This window comes from Asterias rubens, chromosome 5 (assembly GCF_902459465.1).
Source record: "Asterias rubens chromosome 5, eAstRub1.3, whole genome shotgun sequence".
Classification (NCBI taxonomy): Eukaryota; Metazoa; Echinodermata; class Asteroidea; order Forcipulatida; family Asteriidae; genus Asterias; species Asterias rubens.
Window position 1 is genome coordinate 17,042,135 of NC_047066.1, and position 14,360 is coordinate 17,056,494.

Below are 14,360 nucleotides of genomic sequence, written 5' to 3' on the forward strand. Positions count from 1 at the left end.
AGAGGGAGCAAAGAAGTGCTGTGAGTAAATTGTAAACACTGTTACTGCAAACAATTATTCAGTGCATACTGAAAATGTAGACATATTGTAATTAAATGTCTATACATGTATTTACATGGTTTTGCATGCATCAGTACAACAATCAAGGGGCTAGAATGGCATGTTTTATTTTATCCCCACTTTCAAAAAATGTGACTCCCCCCACAAAAGGGGCAGGAATAAAGACTATTTAAATAACTATTTTACTGTTATTATGTATTTTAGTCTAAAAAAAATTAGCAGAGAAAAGCAAATTTAGTCAAAATTAACATTATTATATTTTTTACCCCCCTTCTTTCTTAAAAATTTGACTCCGCCCACAAAATGGGCAGAATTCAAGACAGTTAATAATTTTCAAACAATTATTGAACTGTTATCATGTATTTTAGTCTAAAAAATGAGCAGAATTATTTTTTAAAATAGTCAAAACGACATATTAAATTTGTTACCCCCCACTTTCTTAAAACGTAGCCCCACCCCTAAAATGGGTGAGATCCAAGATGGTCCAAGTCTTAAAATGATCTTTAGGGTGTATATACAACTGCAGGAAGTTTCATGCTTTTACCACAAAGTGCACATTGTCCACATAATGGGCCTTAGCAGCTGGACTTTAAGATTGATCTTAACTTTGTATCAATCTTAACTGCTAAGCAAAGAGTGTACTCCGTTTCTTTTATTTTTTTCCCCCCGTTCAGTTTATTTGTTTCCTGTCCCGTGTCATTTATTAGTCCCTTTTCTGTTTCCCTTTCCCGTATTATTCCCCCGCCCCCTTAATTTGTTTTCCGTTCTGATTATTAATTTCTCGACCTGTTTTTCCCGTTTCGTATTGTTTGTCAGTCGAATTAATTTTGTTCCCGTCCCACCCATTATCCCCATTCGCGCACTTGTACGCGTTTTTGCAATGTTTGTTTGTTTTGTGCAAATTCCTGTACTGCGGCTCCCGCTCGACAGGTAGCACACCTGACTACCTGCTACGCATAACAATGTGCACTGTTGATGATCTGAAAGGGGGGTGAGGGGGGGGGGGGGGTGATGCGTTACACAATGATCCACGTGACGACAGTGTATAAACTTCGGCTGGTTGTCGGCATGGAGGAAGGAAGAGAAGGAGTTGGAACGAAGGGACTTCAAAAGTCGAACCCGTGGTACCGCGGCCGCTTAACGAGGCCTCGTAATCACCCATATTTATCAGTTATTTATTTATTTGCTATTTGCTTGTCTAATTTCTGGTTTTGGTTTTGTTATTTTAAATTGTGCTTTGTGTATACAGATTATTTATATTGATATTTATTTCAAATTATTATTATTTTCCAAAGAGAGTTTATTATATAGTGAGTGTGCATCCCTATGTGACTGGATTAACATGCTTTCAAGCTACAGTGTTTAATTACACTTTTGTTGATCCTGGCCATCACATTAGAGTTGTTTTATAATTTCCTGTGCCCTTACTGTTCTTGCTTTGTATTTACTTTTGTACATGTACTTATAATATTATCTATTTGACATACTGTCTGCTTGTATTTGTAATTGTTTAATGGCCAAATAAAGAATAAGAATAAGAATAAGAATACCTTACACAAACAATGGGCGACCTGGTGTGTGTGAGTTTGCGCGTGCGCACTTGGTTCTTCGTGCAATTACTATGGAGTTGTATGTCGTATGGATATAATACAGAAAAAACTAGTTTTTGGAGACCTGATTAAATTTTTGGCAACTCGTGGTCACCAAAACGAAAAACAAAATTGAATACCCTCGTGTGCTTATACCAAAATTTTGATCCACCGGTAGTGTACGGAAAGTTTCAAAAAATGTAAAAATATGCAATGATATTTCTATGAAAAAGTTAATCACAACTCGCCTTCTACAACTCCGATTTTCAAGTGAAAAAAAACAAAAGAACCAAAGAAAAGCAACGCAATCGTTTCTACCATGTGCGCATCCATGAAAGACAAAGAAAACACACATGCATGTGTTCTGACAAAATGGGGCCGCGCGCTCTAAAGCCTGCCCCGTTCTCCATGATCCCGTCGCGTCCCATAGCAACAATTAAATAAATGGTTCCGTTCCCCGACCCCCTGCCCCTTCCTCTTCCCGTCCCTCGCGCTCTAATGTCTGACTCCGTTCTCCATGATCCTGTCCCATAGCAACAGTTAAATAAAAGGTGCTGTTTCCCCGTCCCCTTCCTCTCCCCGCCCTTTGTGCTCTCAAAGCCTGCCTCTGTTCTCCATGATCCCGTCGCGTCCCACAGCAACAATTAAATAAAAGGTGCCGTTCCCCTGTCCCCTGCTCCTTCCCTCTCCCCGTCCCACATGCTCTCAAGCCAATGTTTTTGGGGGTGGTACATGTATTTTTTTGTTCTTTGGGGGGGGGGGGGCAGGCCAAAGGTCTAGACTAATCATTTGGCTGTGCCTACAGAGTCACTCTAGGTTATGACTGTACTTTGGTGGTGCATGAGACCTTAAACTTGTTTAAGTGTCATCGTGTTTCTACAAAAGTCCTTAATGTTTCTCCAAGTTCTGGTCTGCAATGCCAGGACGATTCAATGTCACGTTTTCCTGGAATCTTCTTCAGCAAAATGAATCTCTGCAAGCCCTCGGTTACGTCTTTCTTTTCCTGGGCAGTCCAGGGGCGTCGCTTGAATTGTCGTCGCTTGACTTGTCAAGCTTTTGGAGCTGGATCCGTTTGGGTTGGTGGCCTTCCTACAACACACAGGAAAGAAGAGGTAAATTAGTAAACATAATCAAATAGGGCGTATACATAACCTAAATATGTTCATTTTACCGATGTGACATTTACTCCTCGAGTAAATCAATAAGCAATTTAGCACAAAAGAATGCGATAAAGGTACCTGCAGAAAATGCCTGACAAAAAGCAGCCATCTTGTTTCATCCTACCGTACAAAATGAGTTGCCGAGATGGGCTAATCTAGACTAATCATTTGGCTGTGCCTACAGAGTGACTCTAGGTTATGACTGTACTTTGATGGTGCATGACACCTTAAATTTGTTGAAAGCAAACGGAGTCTGGCATCTAATCGCATTTTGGTCTAGGGGGGTAAACAGGGAATAGGACCAGCATACGCAAGAGACCTACAAGAGATATAGGCAGTCACAAATATTACAAACTTACTGGCATCAACACTGTCCTCCAAAGCTGGGTCACACGAGTCACCTGAATCACTGCTGTCCTCATCGCTGGTGAAGCCTTCTGCAATAAAAAGAAATTAAACTTCTACAGTTAGCTTTGATTGCTTTCTGGCCCACAAATAACAATGTGGGACAATCCGTTGGGTTGGGTGTGTGGGGTTTGGGGTGTACAGTGAATGAGGTTCAAAGGGGTGAGGGGGGGGGGTTAGGTGATGACGGCCACAGGCTGAGTTATCAGGCCCCAAAAACAAAGAGCAATTGTTACATTTAGGTATGCTTGCTTTTTGGCGCACACACCTAAACATGTTGGCCAATCCATTGGGGGGGGGGGGGGGGGGGAGGTTGTACAGTGAATGAATGTTATGGGGGGGGGGGGTTACCACAGTTTGAATTAATTTGGAAAGACAAGTTAAAAACGGGTTTGTTTACCTCCAGTAACATGCAACTCCAAAGATTTGCCATGTTGTGAAACCAAGTTGCCTCTCTCCAAGCTGAGGAAAAGTCTAGACAGTTTGGACAGTGTCTGGCAACTGGTAGTACTCACGATGGACCCGCAAATCATGACCCATGAAGTCTGCAAGTGTTTCAAGCTGATGTTCATTCAAGGCCAGAATTTGTGAAACAGTTGCTACATGTTTACGAAGCTTTGTAGATCGCATGCTATCAGCATTCTCAAGGCCCGCCTCATTTGCATATGCTTCGTAGACAGTCGCTTCCTCGTATATGACCTGAGCCTCCGTAACAACTTCGTGCGAATAAGAACATATTGTCTTGTGCCACTCCAGCTGCATTTCTATTTGCGACCAGAGCCTTCAACCACGCCATCACATCAGTACCAAGAAGCGCAGGAACAGTTCTGCCCCTCTTACCAACTATTTCAATGACTTTGAACAATTTACAGAGGTGCCGTTCAAGATCAGTCATCACGCAATCACCTTTCACAATGGCTGCACTACTGCGCTTGTGAAAATCTTCCAGTTTCATTTTGGATACTTCCCCCTGTCGTCTGCGGTTGAAGATAATGAGATGGCACAGTGTGACTTCATTCAATTTCTTCCAAGCTGGTGTAATTTCATGGCCCTTAGCAGAGTGTAGGAGCTGCACTTCCCTGTTGCCAGTTTCATGAAGGAACGATGAGATTTTCACCACATCTGCATTTGTGGGGAGATCAATACGTTTGTTGCGCTTTCCTTGGTACAGTGTTCTGTGGGCATGGGTTGACACAAGTTCTGGCCACTTAATTTCACATAACTGCCTAAACTGTTCGGCCTGTTCCGCTTTTTGCCTAAGATTAAACTCTAAAGCACTTGCTTGATGGAATGTCCAATCTTGAGTGCTAGAGATGGAACGTGATACATCTGTTTTCCTTCACTGAAGCCGGCGACATCATGAACAGCCTTGACGATATCATTCAGATGGCGGGGATGCACGAATACTTCCAGTGATGCATTTGGTTGGTGGGTGTTTTGTCTCAGTTGTATAACAAGACGACCAAGTTCTCGTAGTTTGTTCCGAATGTAGCCATGTTGTGTAACATCGTGGCCAAGTCTAAGGTATTCACGTTTGGCAACTTCCAGAATCAAAGAATCATTCTTGACAATCAGACCAACATTGTCTCTCCTCATAGAACTAAGAACCTTGTTCAACTGGAAAGATACACCAGCAGGGGATGGTTTTAACAAATCACTCTTGTTAGCTACTCGCCCCCTAACACTCGCCCCCTGACGCCAAAGATCAAGACGCACGTAATAGCCATAACAATGTATGCATGGTCCATATGCGTGTGGAGATGCCTCATGATTTGGTCTGTATACTATAATAAGGACACCCTTTCCCTCTCTAAGGACTTGGCAATTGTGTCTGTGATTACCAATATTGCGGATGTATAACAGAAGTTTCTTGCGGGCACTAACGTCGGTCTCCGATGCTATCTCTACAACTTCCCTCTCCTCTTTGTGACGCGACTGAAGATGACGGGGTAACTTGGCCTGAGGCTCATCACAGTAAAAGCAATAGTGTTTTTTGTCCCATTTCCTTTGTCCACCGACATTATCGGTCTGCATGACTGTTACGGCACACTTCTCACTAGAATCATTTGTTTCACATCCTACAGCTTCATTGCTTTGGTGAAGCTCGGCAGTTTCTAAAATTGCTTGTGGGTCATCGTCATTCCAGGAACTGGTGTTGGGGTTGACAGAACTTGAAGGATCAGACTGAAAAATAGCTTGTGGGTCATCGTCATCCCTGCAATTGGTGTTGGGGTTGACAGACCTTGAAGTATCAGACTGAAAACCTGATGTTTGATGGGCCAGCTAGCAAGGAAAAGATAAATGACATAATTAACACCACTGAGATATGATTAGGATTATGACACGAATTAAATATATACGGTTGAGTGGATCAGCGTGCCCTTAAATTGATAGGCAAATAATACATAAGCACTAAGCTAGTCAGAACTTAAAGGAACACGTTGCCTTGGATCGGTCGAGTTGGTCTATGAAAAGCATTTGAAACCGTTTGTTATGAAATGCATATGGTTAGAAAGATGTTTTACAAGTAGAATATAATGATCCACACAAGTATCACTCAAAGTTGCACGGTTTTCATTTTACGTCGCGAACGAACACGGTCGGCCATTTATGGGAGTCCAAGTTTTGACTCCCATAAATGGCCGACTGTGTTTGTCGACGAGGTAAAACGAAAACCACGCAATTTCGAGGCATATTTGTGTTGATCATTGTATTCTACTATTACAACATCTTTCTAACCATATCGATTTTATAACAAACGGTTACGGGACGCTTTTCAAAGACCAACTCGACCGATCCAAGGCAACGTGTTCCTTTAAAGTATCCTTTCAAACAGTATATCCCATGGGGGGGGGGGGGGGTGGCACGGATTGGTTAATATGCAGCTTTTACTATAAAGCGAGTCGCTTGCTGTAAACAGCAAGTGGTTTTGCACTCTGTTACATTTAGAGAGGACATTTGTTTGCCTCAACACGTAAACCTTGGAAAAACGTCTCAATTGTACAGAACATAATATATTATAAAGAAACAGCATGTTGTTAAATTAATATCGATGGAATTAATCCCCCCCCCCCCCCCCCCCCACAGTAGTTTGGATGGGGTCTACGAATGAATACTTACCGGTAGAGTCGAATTACTAATTTGCATATTCCCTATGCCGCGAGGCAAAACTGCTAAGACTTTCACACACAATAGCGCCCACCATCGTCCTACCCCTAACGCCCCGCAACATGCCCGTCACAGAGTCGTCCTCTTTTCGCTGAGCCCTACTAAATGTAAGCACCCAAGGACCGAGTATGTGGGGAAGGAGGGAGGGATACTCTACCGGTAAGTATTCGTTCGTAGACCCCATCCACACTACTGTGGGGGGGAGTCTACTTCACTCTACTTACCGGTAGAGTCGAATTACTAATTTGCATAGACTCGCACCGAGGAAAAGGCGGTGGGTATACGCAGTGCTACTGCATGTCTTAAGGGGGGCGTAGGACCCCGGCGCGCTCAAAATTCAGAGAACGCTTCGCGGCCGTTGTGCCCGATAGTGGTCCATGCCCAAAACGTACAGGGGGTGTCGTCCCACGGGTGAGCAAAACATTATAAGTATTGTTAGCACTGTATTACCGTGGAAAAACTCACCTAAACACGTGACTGATGAGGTGGAGCTTGTTCTGGCTTTGCAGCTTGGCTGGCCGCCTGTAACACCGCTCTACCCGCTCTCCCATCCACCTGTAGAACGTCCTTCAGGTAGCAGTCGGAGAACGTGGCAAGCTCTTCCAGGAGGCTGCCCTTGTTATGTCACTCATGGAGACCCCTTTAAAGAAAGCCCATGAGGCCGACACTCCCCGTACCTCGTGGGCATGAACTGGACCATCGCTCGCTGGCCATCCGCCCGGCACCGAGCGGATGGCTGTAACTATCCAACGCGCAATTGTATCGCGGGATGCTGGTCGGAATGGTGGAACCATGGACACGAACAGCTGTTCGTGGCCGGTTCGGAGTGACTTTGTGCGATCGATGTACCACTTTAGCAAATTTAAACTGCTCGGAATTATCTCTACGGGTTCAATGACAGAGAGACCAGAAACATTTGTTAAATTGCTAAGAACGCAACCCAATCGATTACTGTGAAACTACTGGTTCAATGATCGGAGAAGATCAATCAAAGAGCGATTGAAGATGAGCGACAGAGTTACATATAAGATCAAATATTTTTAAATCACTACAACTAGTGTTTTCTGCAATTTTCTGGTACTTGCTATTGGACCTTGTTTCTTGGAACAACATGCATAGCGTTCTTAGCAATAAACAATTATTTCAAATATTTCTGTCATTGAACCGATAAGTTCAAGAAACTCATTACTCAGTTCAGAAATGAACTGAGAGCTTTTTGAGCAATTTGAAAAGAAATCTCTGATATTAATTGAGCCGTTTTCAATTTGGTTAGTATCGGATCACTGCAAGAAAAAGAACATCCACAATAACATTCTGAGCACAAATTTTTCGTCTCTGCTAAGAAATGAATGAGATCATTTTGAGCAGTTTGAATGTGTTTTCTCTACGATTTCCACCAGCAGCCTCAGATCTGTTGCAGATAATTTGTTCGTCTCAGATCGAATATTTGCTATCATTTCTCAGCAGTTCCAAGTTTTTCTTCTTCTTTGTACTGCGTGCTCAGAGTAGATTTCAGACGACCCATATATTAGTATACAACTCTCTGAAAACCCCCCATAAAATTATAAAAACGGTTCATAGCAGTCTTAAAAATTGTGTCTCCGGATCGCTCTCATTTCCCCTAGTCTAGGTGTATGGTGAAAGAATTGCTCAGAATGTGATAAAAGCATGAAACTTGGCACAAATGATCATAACACATTCTCAACATTTCCAGGGGTGGAGCCACTGAGAATTGTATCCAGCATAGCAACGGTTGCTATGTTACATATTTTCCATAGCAACTAACACAAAACATGCCCAACAGGCAATTTGAATATACAAATTTCATGGTAGGCAACCTGTTACCCTTTGTGACTAAGTTTTCCATAGCAACCAGCACAAAAACTGCCCACAGACAAATTTTTCTTTAATATTTCATTTTTTTTGTTAATCAAACTTTACCTATAATGTTAACATCAATCTTGAGCTATTGGTAAATACACAAGTCCTAACATGGTTGCTAGGCAACACATTTTCCTTAGCAACCAGTACATAGGTTGCTATACATACTAATTTTTCAAAACGATTTTTATGCAATAAGCATTTTCAATATTTTCAAAAGATGTTTCCTTAGATGCTTTTGTTACTCATGATCAACAATTTTATTATAGAAGGCTTCATTACCTTACTAGGCAACATGTCCATGTTGGTATCAACACGCCAGTCTAATAGCAGACATCATCCTTCAATACTATGCCGCCTGTTTTGGATGAGGAGACCACACCCTCCAATGATGGGTCACTGTTTTGAAGTTATTCAGGCAGCCGGCACTATATGTCAACCCTGAGCTAGATTCCAGTCATAACTGTGTATCAGCCCAGTTTGTCAAGATGAAGCAGTACATGGGTATGAAGAGGCTGTGTGGTGAGGACTACATGTAGTTTGTCATACGTCTTGGGGATGTCAACAGATGACCTAGTCTTGGGTCACTATGTAGTCACTATAGTCATTAGTGGGAAGCTCTCCGAGAGGCAGGAAGTCACAGCCCCTAACATTGTGGAATCGATCTTGAAGGTATCCCATGTCTCCTGTACCCAACATGCCCAACAAGTCCAGATGTCTTGAACTGAAATTACTTGTGTTGGTGCGTTCATTGTGGTAACGGGTAACTTTGAGTTGTTGCTGATGTTTCTCTCTGCCCCAACAATGCCCCAGGGAGGGGGTTCACCAACCTACAACACAGCCAGCTGGCACACCAATGTCACACCAACATCAGACCTCTCAAGTCTCACCAATAGTGGACCTCACACATCACCATACAGAGATGCCAAGTCCAGAGGCCAGCTATGCGTGAGATTTTTCAAAGCTCACCACCAATTTTCTCATCACCTGTGTTTTTTCATCAAGCTTCCGATTGAGGGACCGGTTGTACGATAAACCTATGAGACCGCCATGAGATCCCTCTATCCACCATCCTGGTGAATTTGTTCATGGAAGAGTTCGAACCTTGCGAGAACCAAGATCTTTTCGCCCATCAGACAAGCCTCCCACCAGAATGACCATCACACAAGCTGCAACGTGATCTTCAGTCAAGCTCAAGTCAAGACTTTCCACACATTACCCAACTTGATTCATGCAGCACTTCATACACTCAAGGAAAAGCAAGACACTCAAGACAAGATTGTTTGTTACTGCACTCACTGCCTATATGGGAAAGTATGCACCGGGGAGGCTGGTCACATATCTACATGTACATATCTAGAATCAATGAGCATCAATCACATGGCATACTGGGACACCTGAACAAAATAAGCAACCATCTAGCATTCACAAGAAGATCATCTCATCGACTGGAAGTCAAGATCATTGCACTTAACACAGTTCCAAAGCACTTCATTGTCTTCATCAATGACATTTGAAGCAGCAGCTGACCACCATACCGTTACGCACCAGCGCAAACGAATCCAGCCAGCAAACAACTCCAAAGCATCAATGATCAACAACTTGGATACTTGCTACCCATGTGCTTTACTTTGCTTTAGCTGCAATACCACCAGCAGTCCAGCATTCCCCGAAGACGAGCAGAGTATACTGTTCCAAAGGTCGAGACCACACTGACTGGTTTCTGAGCCAAGGCCTTTTTACACTATGGTTGATTTTTCCTCAGTCTGCCCTAGTCTGTCTACCGCTGCAAATGGGCAAACCTTGGTGAAAAGCCACCCTAGGTTCTCCAGTTGCACTGGAGCAGGTGTAAGCAGTAAAATCCTGGGGTATTCTTGAAACATGCAAACGGAACCCCATGGACTACACACACAGTGTGAAAGTGCACTGGGGTTATCGTAGGGTAAAACAGGTCCCGGGGCCTTCCGGGGCTGTTTTCCACAGGGGTTGAAGAGATACAGTGTGAAAGGGCAAAAGGGCTATACACACACTGGTGTACCCTCAATTTCACTGTTAACTGTTATTTATTATCAATGCATTGTTAAACGCACAAGCAGGAGAGATTGTAATGATGCTTTCAGCGAAGGTCTAAAGGTGACAACATTGTCAGTTGCTGGTTTCTTTTTGCTTCCTTTGATGTTATGTGTAGCAACAATGTTTGGATTCCATGTAGACTTAAGGTTTGAAATACCATTGCTCTCCTGGGCCCAATTTCATAGAGCTGCTTAAGCACAAAATTATGCTTAAGCAAATAATCATGCTTAGTAAAATCAGATTACCGGCCAAGACTCTACTCAATTGTTATGGTAAAGTAACAACAGCTAACTACCAGTCACAAGCAATGTATATGTCATGAAACTTTGTCCAGTAACATGTGTAAAATAAGCAAGCTATTTTCGTGCGTAAGCAATTTTTTTTGCTTAAGCAGCTCTATGAAATTGGCCCCTGGTACATGTATAAGGTAAACACTTATTTTCAATATGAGTATAATAGAGTTCAATGAAAGTGAAACCAGGGGTGGATTTCACGAAGGGTTAAGACTAGTTTTATCTCGAGTTAGGAAGAGTTACTCGTCCTACATGTAACTTAGGACTAGCCATACGTTTCTTATATCTCCTAGGAACCCTTTGTGAAATCGACCCCTGTGTTCACAGGTAGTCTTCTATGTGTACTAAGCAATTAAGTATTACAAGTTTTGTCTTTTTTATAACAATTATGACAAAAACCTTGTAGAATATTTTACCCATTAACTATTCTCTTCTCTAGACCAAGAGGCAATGTGAAATAGAAGCAACATTCTAACAAACAGGGGATAAATAGAGAGACAGATGATAGACGGTTTGTTCTGTTTATCCATTCCCTGGCAACAAAACAATTGTTTCTTTTGTTTTCTGGTGACATTTATAGTATTGTTTTGTCTCCTGATGACACTGATTGTCTTTAAAACATGTCCACTGAGAGCTCTGAATGTTCTGTAACATGAAACCAAGCTATCCGGGTGCACTAGGGAGGCTTATAAAAGCGTCGTTGCTAGGGTAAATGTGTTACCTAGCAACCGTTGCTAAGGAAAATGCATTTTCAGTGGCTCAACCCCTCAAAATAATCAGTATAGGGTTGCAGAATACTTGTGCCAAGTTTCATGCTTTTATCACTTTCTGAGCAATTCTTACAGTATTTTGCACCAATCGCCTAGACTACCGGTACAAAACAACGGTTCAAAAATTATGAAACTTCTAAGTCCGTAACTGATTTTAGATTGTTCTGAGCAATTAAAGCTGTTTTGCCTCCGATAACCCTGAGAATTTAAGAGTGGTGTCAAAACTTTTTTGTACAGGGTTTCTGTAAAAAAGAACAGGGGTGTCGTGGCCGAGTGGATAAGAGCACCGAACTCAAGCTCTGATGCTTCTGTTCAGCAGAGTGTGGGTTCGAATCCAGGTCGTGACACTTGTGTCCCTGAGCAAGACATTTAACTATAATTGCTTCTCTCCACCCAGGGGTAAATGGGTACCTGTGAGGGCAGAGATGGTTCTTGTGATTGGTTAGCCATGTAGCGCATATAATTGTTGCACAGGCTGTATACTCGCCAGGGAGCTGAGATGGTTTAAGGAATGATTTAAGGCCCAGTGACCAGGGGTAATAATGTCGGAAGCGCTTTGAGACACCCCGTGAAAAAACGCTATATAAAAACCGTGTATTATTATTATTATCCAAGCTTTTTTGAGCAGTTTAACAAGTGTTCGTCTTCGGTCATTATGATCCTTAATTATTGTTGATTTTAGAGCAACTTCAGCATTTTAAAATGTTTCAACCGATCTAACTACATTCTTTTAACAAGAGGGAATGAGCGGGGAATGATAATAGTCATTTTTGTTGGGCACCCGGTCAAAAACAGACCTAACGAATTTATGTATTAAAAAACGCTTCGGTGGTTTGGCCACGTTTTCCGTGAAATAGTGAAATTTGCCTGTTTTCCAAGCCCCATCAAAGGGTCTATGTACTTGTGTACACAATATACACAGATTTACATTAAACTTACACAGATTGAAGATTAAAATACTAGAAACTTCCCTTGAAGTTTTAGTTACTGAGGTGCTGTAGTTTTTGAGAAATGAGTAAAACAAATAATTTTTGTGTCGGTTTAAGCATGTAAAAACGTATTACCGGTCACCAGTTATGCAATGATTATTTTACATGCTAAAATAATTTTCGTCTCACAAAATTAACAGAACTTCAGTTAGTAATATTTAAAGGAAAGCTTTCCACTATCATTATCTTCAAACCCTGTAAGTTTAATGTAAATCTGTGGACATTTTGAAAAAGTACCCAAATCCTTTAAACAGGAGATTATAATTCTTGAATAATATGGATTCGTTTGAAAATATAATATAATAAATCACAAGGCATGAGTTTCAAAAATGGTTTGAACTTTTCTAGAGAAAATATCATCTTTTTTCAATTCAGCATAAAAAAAATGGGGCAAAAACTATTTTGTATTATCAAAAATTCTTCGAGTGTGTTTTATGAAACTTTTGGAGAAAAAATAGTAAACAAAATTCCCACGAAGGAGGGGGGGTTGTTTTACCCATTTGTTGCATAAAATAATGTAGTCCCCTTTGATGGGATTTTTATTTAATATTTTACAATTAAAAATTAAACATTAATTTTTGTACACCATAATTTCAGTGGTAATTCTCAAAATACTTTTTATTATACTGGAAAAAATTTAGAATTTGCTTAGGGTAAATACATGATGAATGGAACATTAAAAACAATTATTAAAAAGGGAATCCTTAAAACAAATATATGTAGTAATGTTAATGAATGGCCAACATTAGTTATTGCCCCCAATAAATACAAAACTAAATTGTCTGAAAGATTACAAAAGAATACCAATTATCTTTAGGGAAACTAAAGTAGTTTTCTAAATAATAAACTCTACCTTTTAAAACTTGCTGTTCTTAACAATTTTACCTACTGGGTTACAAATATTTTTTTTCCCCGTAATAATAATGTATAGGCCTACATAAAACTACCGAAATTGGGCAACCAAACCTGTTCTTTTTGTTCCTGTTTCGACAGGTCAAAAGGTCAAGAAGAGGTTACCAACATATCCATTTTTTTCAATTACACGAAGCCCTTTCATATGATGTGTAGATTGTCAAAATAGTTTATGTGGTTGAGGAAATAAGCACTTATGAAATACTGACGACTGAAGAAGAGACTAACAAATCGAAAAGTGGAAATTATTATGAAAATGCCTGGCAACACTATACACAAGACTATACACAAGGCAACACAGGGCGTTCTTCTAGGGATGAGCAGTGGAGTGTGACACTTATGTCAATAGGCGACGAGACGGAATGCGGACGTGTTAAAAACGAACCTCAATTCAAGCCAAACAAGACTGATCACCAAAAGTTTGATTTGACTAGTTTTGTCTACATTGGAAACAATTAGGTTATAATCCCGTCCCGTTGCACTAAGATTTTGACGTTTTGTCTTTAACAGCGTATATCTTGGAAATGTGAAGAGATTCAGCGCAAAAATATCCCCCCCTACAAACTCCAATATCTATTTATGGCTCCCACAAAGAAACATCAATTCAATGTACAACAAAATTGATTTTTTTTCCCCAGTTTTGGTGGACAGGTTTAGGATCTGACCCTAGGGAGGGGGGAAAAGTATACATGATCTTACAATAAAAACATAACCTCTTAAAGGCTGTGGACACTAATGGTAATTACTCAAAATAATTATTAGCATAAAACTTTATTTGGGGACGAGTAATGGGTAGAGGTTGATGGCATAAAACATTGTGAGAAATGGCTCCCTCTGAAGTGGCATAGTTTTCAAGAAAGAAGTAATTTTCCATGAATTTGATTTCGAGACCTCACATTTAGAATTTGTGGTCTCGAAATCAACCATCTAAAAGCACACAACTTCGTGTGATAAGGGTGTTTTTTTCTTTCATTATTATCTCGCAACTTCGATGACCAATTGAGCTCAAATTTTCACAGGTTTGTTATTTTATTCATATGTCGAGATACACCAAGTGAGA

General features: G+C 41.0%; 1 pseudogene; it reads right to left on the bottom strand.

The window, feature by feature from the left end:
- Nucleotides 1-2,566: 2,566 nt before the first annotated feature.
- Nucleotides 2,567-4,493, bottom strand: LOC117290818 (annotated as a pseudogene).
- Between the last annotated feature and the right edge of the window lie 9,867 nt (nt 4,494-14,360).